This window comes from Chiloscyllium punctatum, chromosome 38 (assembly GCF_047496795.1).
Source record: "Chiloscyllium punctatum isolate Juve2018m chromosome 38, sChiPun1.3, whole genome shotgun sequence".
Taxonomy (NCBI): domain Eukaryota; kingdom Metazoa; phylum Chordata; class Chondrichthyes; order Orectolobiformes; family Hemiscylliidae; genus Chiloscyllium; species Chiloscyllium punctatum.
The window spans coordinates 25,787,526-25,802,479 of NC_092776.1; the positions used below are offsets into that span (position 1 = coordinate 25,787,526).

A 14,954-nucleotide genomic window follows, 5' to 3' on the forward strand; every position below is an offset into this window, starting at 1 on the left:
CAGACTAATCTGACAAGGTTTCAAGATCCTGTCAATGCTGAGGTGCATTTTTTTGCATACACTATTTTTATTATTAAAACATAATAAAAATCAAAAGTATTGTCAAATGAAGATAAAGCAATGCGCACAAACAACTGCACATTTCTTGAGATCAATTTAATGCCAGCCACAATCAAAATTGTGGTAAACACCCAGATATATTGTTTGTTTCTTGATAATTTTTCCTGATTATGGAAAACTATGATGTACTAGACAAACATTTACTTTATATAATGAATCTGTTCTCTGGGGACCAGCAACATTTCTCCTTGAACTGGGCTATTACTCAGAGATGCCGAACAGTGATCAAACTGGTTAGTTTAAGTTTAATTGGTTCTATCCATCAGCACTGGGGCCATTACATTGCGTGTGTCACAGTTTATTACTAGTTCTCAGCCTCCTACCCCACTATCAATCAAAAATGCAAAACCTATACATGGTCATAGATGAAACGGTATTGATTTTTAAACTCTTTTTAAAATTTCTATTTACTTTCTATTTTAAACACTAGTTATCAAAATGGAATTTGGGTTCACATCTACAATACTTTAAATTAAGAAATGTTTTGGCTCAGATTTCAACTTTGTTCTCAGAGGAAGGTGCTAAACAAAGAGAGAGGGACACACATGGAGGCCAAATAACACTGGATTGCATGGGGAATTTGTCACTGAAGAAAAGGCAAGAATTTATCAATGTTGTATACATTGGATTAAGTGCACTACTAATTCACACTAGCTTTCCAAAGAGGAAGAAAGGATTAAACATACATGAAATATGCCCCCAAATATTACACATTAAAACAGAATTAATTACATGTTCTTTCTTTACTAATCCTCCTCAGTGACTCCATATATAAGAATGTAGACTGTGTTAGAAAACTCATTTGTACATCTTGGAAAGCATCGAGCTCCGGCTTCATTAATACCAAAACAAATAATAAACATTTCTTGGAATCGTCTAATATCTGAAATTTAATTTACTTGCACAGGTTACTGGACATAAGCGAAAGATTGTCTAGTTCACAAAGCTCCGATAATAAAAACCATCATTCACAACTCTTAAACACAGTGTGGTTTCTGTACACAAATCAACACAACCAAAATAAAATTACTGTGCAAGCCATCAGAAATAAAAAAAAACTAGGTCAATAAAAAAATCATTTTCATCATATGATACAGAAAAAATGCATCCAGCAAGAAATCAGCTGATTGATTCAAACCAGCGCCTACGGTCTTACTAGTCAGAAAACGCCTGATCTCGGAAGCTGAGCAGACTCAGGCCTGGTTAGTACTTGGATGGGAGACTGCCTGGGAATACCAGGTACAATAGGCTTAATAAATGGGCGGTACAATGGCACAGTGGCCAGAGACTAGAGTTCAGTTCCCACCTCAGGCAACTGTCTGTGTGGAGTTTTCACATTCTCCCAGTGTCTGCGTGGGTTTCCTCTGGGTGCTCCGGTTTCCTCCCACAGTCCAAAGATGTCCAGGTTAGGTGAATTGGCCATGCTAAATTGCCCATTGCGTTAGGTGAAGGGGTAAATGTAGGGGAATGGGTCTGGGTGGGTTGCTCTTCGGAGGGTCAGTGTGGACTTGTTGGGCTGAAGGGCCTGTTTCAACACTAAGTAATCTGATCTAATGAAAAGGTGTTTATTTGTTACTGCCATAAAGATGTTGAAAGACGCATCTGCCTTACTTTTGAGGACACAAGACACTCATGTCAAACAGTGTGCAATAAGTTGCAATCAACACAACATATGTATAGCATTACACTGCAACCAAGAAACTAAAATTTAAATGCATATCTTTGCTGCATGTCACAAAGCCATACAGAAGGGGTTTCCAAAGTGAGGATTGGGACCCTAACAAAGGTCACAGGCTCTAACACAGCAACGGCTGCCACTGAACTCTGAGGGAGCTGTGCTTCCTCAAACAGGCGATGGCCTTATGGTATTATCACTAAACTATTAATCCAGAGACTTAGGTAATGCCCTTTAGACTCAGGTTCAAATCCCGCCACGGCAGATGGCAGAATTTGAACACAACCCTAAAAATCTGGGATTATTGATTCTCGGGAAATACACATCTGATTCACTAGTACCTTGCAGGGAAAGAAATCTGCAATCTTTATCCGTTCTGGCATGTGACTTCAGCAAAGTGGTTGACTTTTAACTGGCCTCGCCAGTGACATCCATGTCTCGTGAACGAATAAAGCAAAACACAGGCCCCTGCCCTCACAGCACAAATGAATACCCACTCCACCCCAATCACAGATCTCATTGAGGAATTGTGAAAATTTAAGCCTTGAAGTAGAGTTGCAGTGCAAAAATGTTTGGGAATAAGAGCCATACAGTATTGCAACAGAAGTGAGTTGGTTTTAAGTGCCACCACAGTACTGTAAATGTTTTTTTAAATATACTTTTCCATTTTATTAGTTGCACAACATCAATCATACGAACGAAAAGGCAATCACACTCGTAGCCCAACAGCTGATAGGTCAGACACACTAACATATATGCTGCAGTTTGACAGGAATTCTGCACATCTGCTCAACAATGTTGGAATCACATTGGGTCCACCATCCAATTATCAAGCAAAATTTGACATGAGGTTACTAAGGTCATAAGATCATAAGGAATTGAAGCAGGACAGTCCACGGACCTGCTCTGCCACTTAGCAAGAGAATGGCTGATCTGACTGTCACTTTAACGCCACTTTCCTGCTTGCCTGCCCTCCATAACCCTCAATTACACTTGGAATCAAAAATCTGTTGAATTAAGCATTAAATATAATGAATGATCCAAACTCCATTGCTGTATGTGAAAAAGAATTCTGAAATCTAACAACATTTGAGAGAGGAATTCCTCTTCATCCTGATCTTAAATGGAAAGCACCCTGATTTTATTTGATGCCCTTCATTCGAAATTTCCCCGAAAGGGAAACCATCCTTCCAGCATTTTCCCTGTCGAGCCTTTTCTCCATCCTCCACATTTCAATAACATTACTTTTCATTCTCGTAATCTTCAATTAGTATAGGCCCAACTTTATTGCACAAGAAACTTTGGTATTCCAGGAATCAATCTAGTGAACCGAATGCAAACTGCTTCCTTACGTAAGGAGGCAAAATTATTCCGTGTTCTCAATGAGTACTAGAGTAGTATTCCATCCTCAATTAAGTACAGACATCAGATTAGAAAAACACTTCTTAGATCTTTTTCTAAAATAGGCCAGTAGCCAGAAGCTGGGATGAGACCGATTAGCTCTTTTACAGCCAATGCTGACATAATAGGCTCAATGGCTTCTCCTGTATCAAAAATCCTTCCTATATTTCTATGCATAAGGAGTTTTATTTCTAGTGGGGCCTAGAAGCAGAAATCCCCTAGAAGGCATTGAGTTTTGACACTTTATTTGGCCCATTTTTTACCATTGTGAAGATTACCATTATTCTGCCCTCTTTCCTGGAACAGTCACAGATATTTTAAAAGTGAAAATGAAAATGGTACTCTAGACTTCAATCCAAGTTAATAATCTAATGTTGAAATAGGAAGTTCAAACTTTTCTTTAAGTAATGCATAATATCAAACACAAAGTGGTTAACAGTGTCAGAAAATTTGGGTTTTCTCGAATTTGCCCATAATTCAATTTATTTTATAAACTAAAGTATGGAGTGATGTAGGTAGCAGATGCCACCAAATGCGTTTTGTGAATTCAAACCTAGCTAACTGCCCATCTCCAATGCTGAATACATGACCCTTATACTTATCACATTTCTTTATGAAGTTGACATGGCGGTGTAGGGTTTCCCCGGTAATAAAGGAACCTCAAATCAAGCAGCACTTGATGGATTATAAAATTAGGTGTCAACAACTCAGACAAACAAGTGATCCACATCATTCATCACAATAACATCACGAAACCTACTCCTCGTTCCTTTTTCCAAATCCTATCAACTTCACAATGTTATGGACCAGGTCAGGCCCCCTCAAAATAGTTTAAGAAGGTAGCCTAGACCCTAACCATTTTTTATTCTAAAGATAGATGTGAAATGCCGTGCTCCAGATGCAATGAGATTGGCCAAACCTAACTATTGGAAAACTTAACCGAATAATAGATGCAGCACCGATTACTAATTAAACTGTTCCAATATAGTAACAGCCCATAAACATACCCTTTGGCAAAAAGGTAAATTCAGACAAATTCTTACATGCAGTTCTCCATTCAGGAAGAAATAATAGAGATTTCAGAGACAGCAGCAGTTTGGAATCATTTACTGAAGGTCTAACTCTTTTGGAACCCAAATAAGTTCTGATTGCTACAGCTCAAAAAAAAACTAGCAAGTGAAACCTGTGAGAACTGGCCGTTCCCCTTCCATTGTTACAATTGTTTTTAAACCTAAGGCCTCCTAAATTGTTGACTTCAGCAGTCTCCAGTAGATACTTCAACACCTGCCTTTATAACCTCTCTTCAAAAAAAAACCCAAGACAATATAACATTCTTAAAGAGACAGCATCATCACAAGTGCTTGGGTAGTGAGCTCAAAGTTTAGTCATGATAAAAATGACTTCAATTATTTTGACCAAAAATAAATGTTTATACACAATAACAGCCAGGCACATCCCAGAAGGGACTTTAGACGAAAAAGAAAATTTGTTGGTTAAAAGAGTAAGTGGAATAGCATAGCTGAAATGTTAGTGTATGATTATGAACCCAATGTTACGTATATGTCACTTGGATTGGAGGAGAAATAGAAGTGGGATAGCCACTTTGTTCTAGATATGTACAGATGATTCAGACTTTTTCTGTGGGAAAAACAAAAAAAAATTGAAGTAAATATTGAAAGGCACAGAGAAATAAGCAGATCATGCATAGAACTCCATAATCACTTGGATATTTAAGTCCAGGCAATTGAAGAGATCAAAACATGCCAATCATATTTTGGGTTTGATTAACAGGGACTCAGGATATTCAGAGCATCCTAGATTCATCAGGATAATAAACACTCGGTGAGGAGAAAGCTATAATGAAGCAGAGAAACCTAAAAAGGAGAAAATTAGGAAATTTTATTTTTAATTATCAAACAATTGACAGGTCGAGAGGGAAAAATAAGTCACTGTGGAGGTAACAAATGATTAGAAAGTGAGAGCAAGAACGCAGAGAGAGAGAAAAGAGAAAGAGGAGAGCGCGGAGAGCGAGGAGAGATCACTGGATCATTTAAAAGGAAAGTTACATAAATATTTTAAGCAAAGAGAGATACAGGACTATGAAGAGAAAAAGTAGGGTAGTAGGTGAGCTTCAAACAGTTCAGCAAAGAACGGACAGACACAACAGGCTCAAATGAATTTGACCTATGAAGCAAAAACTTGTAAAGTTCCTTGTTAAAAAGAAACCAAATTATCTTATAAACCTCTTCCTGCAGGAGCTCTTGTATCATAGTGGTAGTTTTCATAACACTGGGCCAGTAATCTGATTTTTTTTCAGACAGGTAGCTTCTAGCTCTAATTTCAGGTGAGTTGGACTGTCAAGTACTGACCAACTTCAACTTCCATTAATACACCCAATTTTCCTTCTGAAATGTATGACATGAAGACAGACAGACAAACCAAATCATCCTCCTGCACTCACAACACAGTAAAGTGAAAACAATGACCCTCAAAATTGGTTCCTGACCAGACTTCTGAATAAGCAGTACAAGACTTTGTAAATAACTGTAATACAGACACCAAGTTTACAGCTTAAGCAAGAGAATTAACAATTGATTGATACTACAGTAGCTTTAGCAGATCAAAGTTAAACAATAATCTAATTAATATGATGAAGAAAATGCAATCTTTCTTGATGCTGGTCTCACTACATACTAAGACAAATAAACAAGGTTTAAGGGACAAATTGAAAGAAAACAAGATGTAACTGGCTAGTTCACTTCAGCAGACTCCATGATCCGTAACATCACAGGCATATGGGTTTGGAGCTTGCTTGGTTTCTGAAAATATTGATGCATTTAACTATCTACTAGTAGGCTCTGAGGAGTATTTGTTTACAACTGAAGTAATATTCTACAAACTTTCAATATTGAGAAGATAGCCACGGAGAAATCAAACCTCTGTCATGTAGCTTTTGCAGGTATAATCCTTCCAACATAAAAACAGTTCAAAAATCAGTTCAATCTTTGACTTCTCTTAATCATACCAGTTGTCTCCATAGCAAATTCTGGTTAATATTCAACATATGTCATCTGTTTTGGGCACAATGCATCCCCAGAACCAAAACCTCTAGTTTTCCTTGACCAAGAATCAACTACAATTAACTTCCAGACTGGGCTACGCAAACAAACATCACTTTGCTTGGTCTCTTCTTTTTCTAAAACAACAAGCTCTATTTATAGTTCACAGGACATACTCAGCTCTCAGTTAACAGCTCCAAATCAAAAAAATGATAAAAATAAAAATAAAATAATAAGTCTCAACAAATAGGGATTACTTCACCAAAAGAGAAAATGCTGGAAAATCTCAGCAGGTCTGGCAGCATCTGTAAGGAGAGAAAAGAGCTGATGTTTCAAGTCTAACTAACCCTTTGTCAAAGCAACTTTGACAAAGGGTCAGTTAGACTCGAAACGTCAGCTCTTTTCTCTCCTTACAGATGCTGCCAGACCTGCTGAGATTTTCCAGCATTTTCTCTTTTAGTTTCAGATTCCAGCATCCGCAGTAATTTGCTTTTATCCAGGGATTACTTCACATTGCACTGAAGTAATCACAACTCTTGAAGAAAATAGTGACAACTAATTTATCTGTCACTAAAAAAATCTGTTTATACAAATAAAAACAAACATTCCCCATATCAAGTAGTCTGATATCTAGTAAATAGGTTAATGTATTGCAGGTTTGCAGACTTTAAAAGAAATGCAATATTAATAAAATACATATATTGTTCCCAAGGAGAATTAAAAATTACACTTTAAGTAGAATGATTCATTTATAGCATGTCTCTTAATTATGTTGTACAACGCAGCATATTTAATTGCATGTTCACAATCTTGATCTTGCTTGCTACTGTCATCACCATCTTCTCAAGGACGGTTAGGAATGAGCTGGCTGATGACCAAATCTCATGAACAAGTTTTTAAAAAATGAACTGAAATTAAAACTAGGTATAAATTATTGTACATAAGAACAATGCATAGAAAAAGTTTTTCCCAGGGTTTAAACGAGTAGTTTTAAGTAGCCTTGTTCAAAAGATTTCTGTTCCGACAGTGAAGTGACAGTGAAGTTTAAAATTAAATAACTTGTTTATGTTAGAACTATATCCTTTGGTTTCTAGAGAAAAGAATAATAAGTATTGGTTAATGCTTAATTATACAAATTGTCATATATCCCAAAAACAATATCCTTCAGCTTCAATATGGTAAAGCTATGGCCAGTAGGAAGAGACATAAAGCAGCAACACAGTCTTGGAGATCTGTTTTTAAAAAAATTAAAAACAGAAATAAAATCAAGACATTCAGATCACATCAAACTGTGCTGCTGAAAGAGTTTACATCTCCTACTTGCACTGGGATTGAGGTGATCATGTACTATTCATTTCTAATCCATTCTAGATAATGAGCTGTTGAATGTTTTCAACTCCTTGTGAATGACTGTAAGACTTCTAAATAAAAATAAAATGGATCGCTTTATGACTTTCTTTTCCATGTTACAAACTCTGATATAAAAACTATGATTCTTATTTTAAAATTATCACAATAGCATCCCTTTTGCAATGCTTTTACATGGTTTGAGAAACAGTACTGCAAAAATAGTTACTGCAGTTTCACATTAAACCTATGCATCAAATCAGTATATACACTGTGCATGATAACTAGCCAGATCAGGTTCACAGATCATCACTCAAAATGGTATCTAAAATACCAGGCATTCAAATTCCCACCAACCTTTGAAGCACATCAAAACATCAATTTCACCAAGTTGTTGACATGCATTAGTTTATGCTGTAGCTTCACCTAGAAAGCAGAGTATCACTCGTCACCATCACAAGCGGCATTTTTAATGAAAGGGGCATAAAGATGTCAAATCCTCAATCAAATTCTTCTACATTTCAGGCATAAAGTTCAATTTAAATCATCTACTGTCATTGTGACACACCTTGACATATGAAGCCAACACTGTGCGCGCAAACACACTTTCATTAATTGGACCTCATTGTATCTGGTGAGGTACAGTATTTCAATAGAGTTCATTGATGCTTACCATTGTAAGCACTTACAAGATCAACATTTGAGGTTAAAATCACTTGCAAGTAAAAAATTATCTTTAAGCTTTTATTCTCATGTTTCCACAGATAAAATTCAGCAAGGCTCCTAAAGATGCCAGATGTTTTCTTGTCAACTTAATACCAAATAATGGAGAATTCAAATTTTATAAATATACCTGACCAGAATTGCCAGCTTATTCTTGTAGACAGCAGCATTTCTGTGCAGTCATAAATGTGGTTTACAGAAGAATTACAATACATGCAAATGAAAACCTTAGTAGAGAAATGGAGAAAAAACTCTTACAATTGAATTATGCAAACTAGAAGTTTTCTTGTACCTGTCCAGTATTTATCTTTAGCCATTTCTTTTCAAAAAATGCAATAAATTAAATTATCCTACCCTAGAATGGAGGAAAGAAAAGGACTGTTGTAATGTTTATATATCGACAAATTTTAGTTGAAGGGCGATCCTACAATCTGAAAAAGCGTAAAGTGCATTATTTCCCAATATACATCAACAGGGATTAAGACTTCACGTATGCGGCATGAATAGATTAATATTGAAAGAAAAGCTAGAGCAATAATTTCTATGAAAGATAATACTGAATATTTTTCTTTTAACTAGAGAAAGGCAGCAGAGACAGATAAAATAGAAAATAAGCGCAACCACTTTAAACATGAAGGGGTCAGTATTTAACAAAAACTTTGATTACTATTCTTAATCTTCAGGTTTCCCATAACTATTAAATCAAATTATGACTGATGCATCATTATTTTCTTTTAAAATCCAACTAGGTAATCAATTCAACTACATTTTCAAATTGAAACTTTAAAAACATTGATTATTCAAATCTTGGAAATGGAAAACCATTCTGATATAACGTGACAAATTGCATTGCCATTCTAAGGATGCAAGAGATAAAATAATCTGTTATAATCATGGTTTTAAACAGCATTTTTTTTCAGGCGATATAGTGTGTGTAGAAGTGTGTTTATTTTATGAGAAAAAAAGTTTTGTTCAATTCTACTTGTTGTCTTGCACTCATTGACATATTGTGGTTTATAGAAAATTAATGTGTTGCTTGTGTGCTGTAGATTTTAGTTTAACGGAGAGCTGATAATTGATTATATTGATGAATGCTTCTAATTCTGCTTCCATGAGAATCCAAATACCCTGTATGTCACCAGGAGGAAGATGGTATTATTAATAATATGACTGCATCGCCTAATAAATGAGTTAATGAGAATTTAAAAAAAAAGAAGCTCCTGAAAGCCAAAGACATTGAAATAAGATTTAAAATGACCAATATTCTATTTCCTTACACTTCATTTTTCCAGTAATTATGCAACTATAAATGGCAATACTTTACTAAATGTTCTGGAGTGTTCTACATTTAAAAATCAGGAAATAAAGCAACAGAACTACTAATCTTTCGCTACAACACACTGACTGTCCAGAGGACAAAAACATTTCTCATCTATTTGTTTGGAGACTTTCAGTTACTTACTGATTTATTCCAAACAACAGAGAACTAAGATTTCATTCTTATACTTGATGTGCTGCCCACATATTCTGCAAATAGTAATCACTGGTAAAGAAAGTTAAGAGCCACAATTCCTACTCCATAACAAATCAGGTAAACTCCAATAGCAAAATTAGAAAGGGAAGCACAAAGGTTAGTTTTGCAAGGTACAACACAGCAATAAGCGGAGAAAATCTAATTATCCGATTGCACAATAACTGGTACTCTTGACTGCTAAAAATGCTTATATTCATTTCTTGTTAATGTTTTAAAATGACAACCATACCATTCGTTTAATTCATTACTGGCGTTTCAAAATCGATGTTCAAAACTTACAACTGATTTCCAAGCTTATACCAGCAATATTCGAAACAATGAATAGTAAGCTCCATATTTTAAAGTTTAAGAAACAAAAGAATCCTTCACAATTTAATCTCTGCTCTCTAGAGAATATGATCTCAAGCAACAAGCAATAACATTTTTAATAAAGAGAAATCCTTCCCTAGACTCAGTCAATTGACCAGGATTCCAGAAAGACACCAAGTAGATCGCAGATCAAACTTTGTCTTTGTTCAGACGACAAACCATAACTTTGACATTAACAGAGGCATTACGACTGTCCACAATATTTCTAGCTGATGGAAAGAGGGTTATAAGAGTTCAACTGGGCCTGAGCTTATGCGTCAAGTTAACTTATGATGCAGTGTTTCTGCAGGTCTGTTAAATTACATTGGTTTACTTACAGAAAAATTTTACAATAGAACACATTGACTAGCTTATTTCTATAACTTAAAATTTATGCAAGACCATAACCTGAAAATTTGAGTTCAATCTAAAGACTCAAATACACACAGGGCTTACAACAGAAATAACTCAGCAACCCAAATAGGTTTTGCACTAATTACCGCACTACAGTGATCCCTCCTAGAAAATGTATGCATAAATGCCAGGTGAATAAAATAAGCTTAACTGCAATGTCCCCAAGCTGTGAAAGTGAAATAAGATAATAGGGTCTACCCTCTAGGTCTAAAAGACTAAGCATCATAACAGAAATATGTTGTTATTTTTGGACCATGTCCACACAATCAGGACAGAAATGAGGGAGAAGGCATGCTATAGTTAAAAAATCTAGTGATCGCTGTCCCTTCAATTGAAAAGTCAGAAAATACTACCATCTAGTGGTGATATCATTCGATCACTAAACATAAGCATAAATCCTAGCAAAAAAATTGAAACTATTTCTTTAAAAAAAGTCCTTACCAACACATGTATTTTTTAAAAAATACATGTTAATTCTTTGACCCATTTTGATAAGAATAGCCAAGATGGCACTAGAGAGCACTTGCTTCCAAATACACAACCAAGAAATAGATCAGTCAGTCACCAGGAATGGTGTCATTCAGCACTTAGTACAACCAGACTCTGCCAGTGGTGACAGTCTGTTTCGCACTGGTGAAAGAAACATCACACAATGCATTCAATAACAATTTGGCAATGATGGCTGCCTATAGAAAGTTACTCACAATGTTGTTTTTCACCAGTTATAATCACTTAACCTTTATCATGGCATGAGTCTCTCTCTACTGTTAGAATGGGATGAAAGAAAAAAACTTGCCTACACGTTTTACATATGTCAGCCTCTCCCATCTGAATGTAATCAGCTATGAGATTATATCACAGTATAATACACATAACTTATAACTAACCATCTTCCTTAATGACAGAAATTTGGCATATTAGTGATAACACAGGCCGGTCCTAACAAAGGTAGTTGAAAATAAAAGTTAAAAACTTTAAAATATTCACCATAAATACATGTTTCATTGCTTCTTGATATTTGCTACAATACATTTTAATCTACAGAACTACACAATCGATTTATGCAAAGTATTCCTATGCAAAACTTCAGTGAAAAATATTTTCAAGATCTGCTTTGAGTTATTTGAAGCATCAGCTTTGACTGAAGCAATAAAGATTACTGAAGCTGTTAGCAGTTTCAGCTGGAGAAATCTTTTGCATCCTGCTTTATGCCAGAGAACCCTCTGTTTCTTTGTGGGCATTGCCACAATTGTCTATTAATGCAAAGAAAACATCGTCCAATTTCAGAGTAACGCTGAGTGTTAAAGATCGTGCCTCAAGTTTTCCAAGTGCAGGCTGGACGGGAGCTATTGGGATATGCTGTTTGGAATGATCCGTGTCTATCTTTGGGACAGATGGCCTACATGCCTAGCATCACAATGACAGTGAGCACATTCCTTTACTGCATTCCTTGAAGTAAGCAAGGTACTGATCATACAAAACTAATTCACACTTGCAAAAGTCACAAATGTCCAACATTAGATGTCATTCTGCAACTGGACAACATAGTTTTGAGTGTGCGAAGAATTATGGTGATAACCAATTTAGAATGGTCAGTCAGACTCACAATATGATATATTTGCTTGTGCTGGAAGCCACATGTATTAATACAGAGGACCTTATCCTTTGCAGACAAAAAATATGTACATACTGTACATGTATATAATAGAGAACATACTCTTACCAGACTACAGGACTACTTTGTCATTAGAGAGAAATGACTGGTGCCGATTTAACTGGAGGGTCACTAGGCCTCAGGCATGGGGAGAGGTTAAGAAGGAGAGTACTTTATCATAACTTCAGCTGGTGATGGGAATTGAACCCAGATCGTTGGCATCACACTGCTTTGCAAACCAACCAACCAGCCAACTGAGCTAAACCAACTCCCAAACTGTACAATGAAATAGGTGACAGCCAATCGCTTCTCAGAGCAATGCGTTGACCAAACAGAGATTATCTGCTTTAAGACAAAGCTTGGCATTTACCTGGTCACAACTAATTTTGTATCCACCATCAATGCCCACTCGCCAACCAATCAGGACTCTCCAACTCTCCACTCACGCAGTATGAATATGAGTACAAGAGGAAAAGCTTCAAAACGTATCTTTTATTCTCAGGAAAATTGGAAGACCTGTTGGCAGTTCTATAAAACACAGGATGAAAATGTTTCTGTTTTCATCTCACACCTTTAAATCCATGACAACTACCTGGTTAAACTTATTGGCCAATGGAAGGCTTACAAGAGCATGTGGCAACATCTTTGATACTTCTTAAGATTTCACAGCTCGCCTTGCCTCTTCTAATAGCTTTGTATACACTTCATCATCAACACATGCATATATAGTAGGACGTTTGATTCTTGATAAATAGGGTAAGGGAATTTTATGTGTAACTTAATTTTTTTTCTCTCTCTGAAACTTGCTAAACATGTCCTAGAGAAATATTAGAAAAAAAAACAATTGAATTGCAGATGCTGGCAAACTGAAATTGTCAGAAAAACTCAGCAGAGCTGGCAGTGTCTGTGGAGAAAAAAAAACAGAATTAATAATAATAACAGAATAAGTAATCCTTCTTCAGAACTGACAGCAGCTTGTAAAATGTAGTTATGTGCTCAAGACAGGGATTGAAGGGGTTGTGGCCCTCACTTGTCACCCTAACAGCATCCCCATCCAAAAGGATAGTAAGCAGCTATTTCCTCCTGCTCCAGCAGGATGCCGCCAATAGACACACATGCTCCTCTACTTCCTTAACAGCATTTCATAGCAACCATTCCCTCTGGGACACCTTGGTCCAATCCTCCACCACTTCGAATGCCTTCACAGCATGTTCCTATGCAATCACAAAAGGTTCAATACTTGCCTATTTACTTCCTCCTTCCTGACTATCCATGGCTCCACACCCATGTTTTAGGTGAAGCAACACTTACCTGTACTTCACTCAATCTACTACTGTAATTGATGCTTAAATTCTAGCCTCCACTATACTGGGGAGACAAAATGCACACTGAGTGACCACTTTGCAGAACACCTACATTCTGTCAACAAAAATGACACAGCTTCCAATTGCCTGCAATTTTAACACACCACCATTTTCCCTGGGAAATGTGTGTGTCTCAGGCCTACTGCAGCACACCAGCTAGGGTCTGCGCAAACTGCTAAAACAGCATCTTATTTCTTCATCTGGGGGCTGTGAAGCCTTCAGGACTCAACGTAAAGTTCAATAATTTTAGAACCCTGAACAACCTCTTTTGTCCTTTATCCAATCAAGACATGGGCTGCTTTCAGCACAGCCAACACATATTCACCTACCTATGGTATCCATTATCAACTTTTCTTCCTTCCTGACATATTATCATCCATCGCTTTGTCTGCCTAACTGCTGTCCTCAGGGCTCCACCTCCACCTATCTAGTTACTCCTACCCACCACCCCTTCCTACTACCATCATTTCCTAGTTACTATCAGTTCTGAATCAGGGTCACTGACCCAAAACATTAACTCTGTTTTCTCGCCACAGATTTTACCAAGGAAAATAATAAAGTCAAAGAAGTGAACACAGGAGAGATAAAACAGGAATAGAACAGAATGTTTTTTTAGTCTGCTTTGCCATTTGATAAATCACAGGTGATCATGGACTTCAAGTGGAGGTTTGCCCAATGTCCATATCCCTCAATACCTAACATATCAAAAGCTATCCCAGTTTTAAACATAATCAACGATGCAGTATCCACAACCTTCTGGGTTAGAGGTACCCTGATTGGGTAAACTGCAGATCAATCAACTTCCCAAAACAATTATTTTGTTACACGCCCCCAGCAGCTTTGTTTGTACCTTTGTGGTAGATTTACTTAACATGATCAGTATCTTATGAGACACAAAAACTACTTACTGCAGCTACTTTACATTGAATTACAATTGGTTTTAGTGAACTCAACATGTGGCCATGTCAAACCTAAAGCAAATAGTCCTTTGGTATTCTTTAATTTTGCATGGATCCTTTCTACTTACTAAGTCAATATAGCCTTTAGAGGTCCTCCTGGTACAGTGGCTACTTCTGGGCCAAGAGACCTGGGTTCAAGTCCCACCTGCTTCAGAGGCATGTAATACCATCTCCAAACAGGTTAATTTAAAAAAAAGCATTTTAATCAATCCAACCCATATATGATTAAGGATTGATTACTCTGCAATCTGAATCATCTGAACGGGTAGAAGAATGAGGTAGACCTGTAGATCTGGGCTAACACCCTACCGGAGAGAAAGCAGAAAATGGCCATCTATCAATCTCGGACAGCACGA

At 36.7% G+C, this 14,954-nt stretch overlaps 1 protein-coding gene and 1 pseudogene across 6 annotated transcripts in view; one reads left to right on the forward strand and one right to left on the reverse strand.

Moving 5' to 3' along the window:
• vti1a (vesicle transport through interaction with t-SNAREs 1A) overlaps positions 1-14,954 on the reverse strand; it is a 331,706-nt gene that overhangs the window by 288,956 nt on the left and 27,796 nt on the right. The gene's annotated exons all lie outside the window — the stretch shown is intronic.
• Positions 1,263-1,371, forward strand: LOC140463742 (5S ribosomal RNA; annotated as a pseudogene).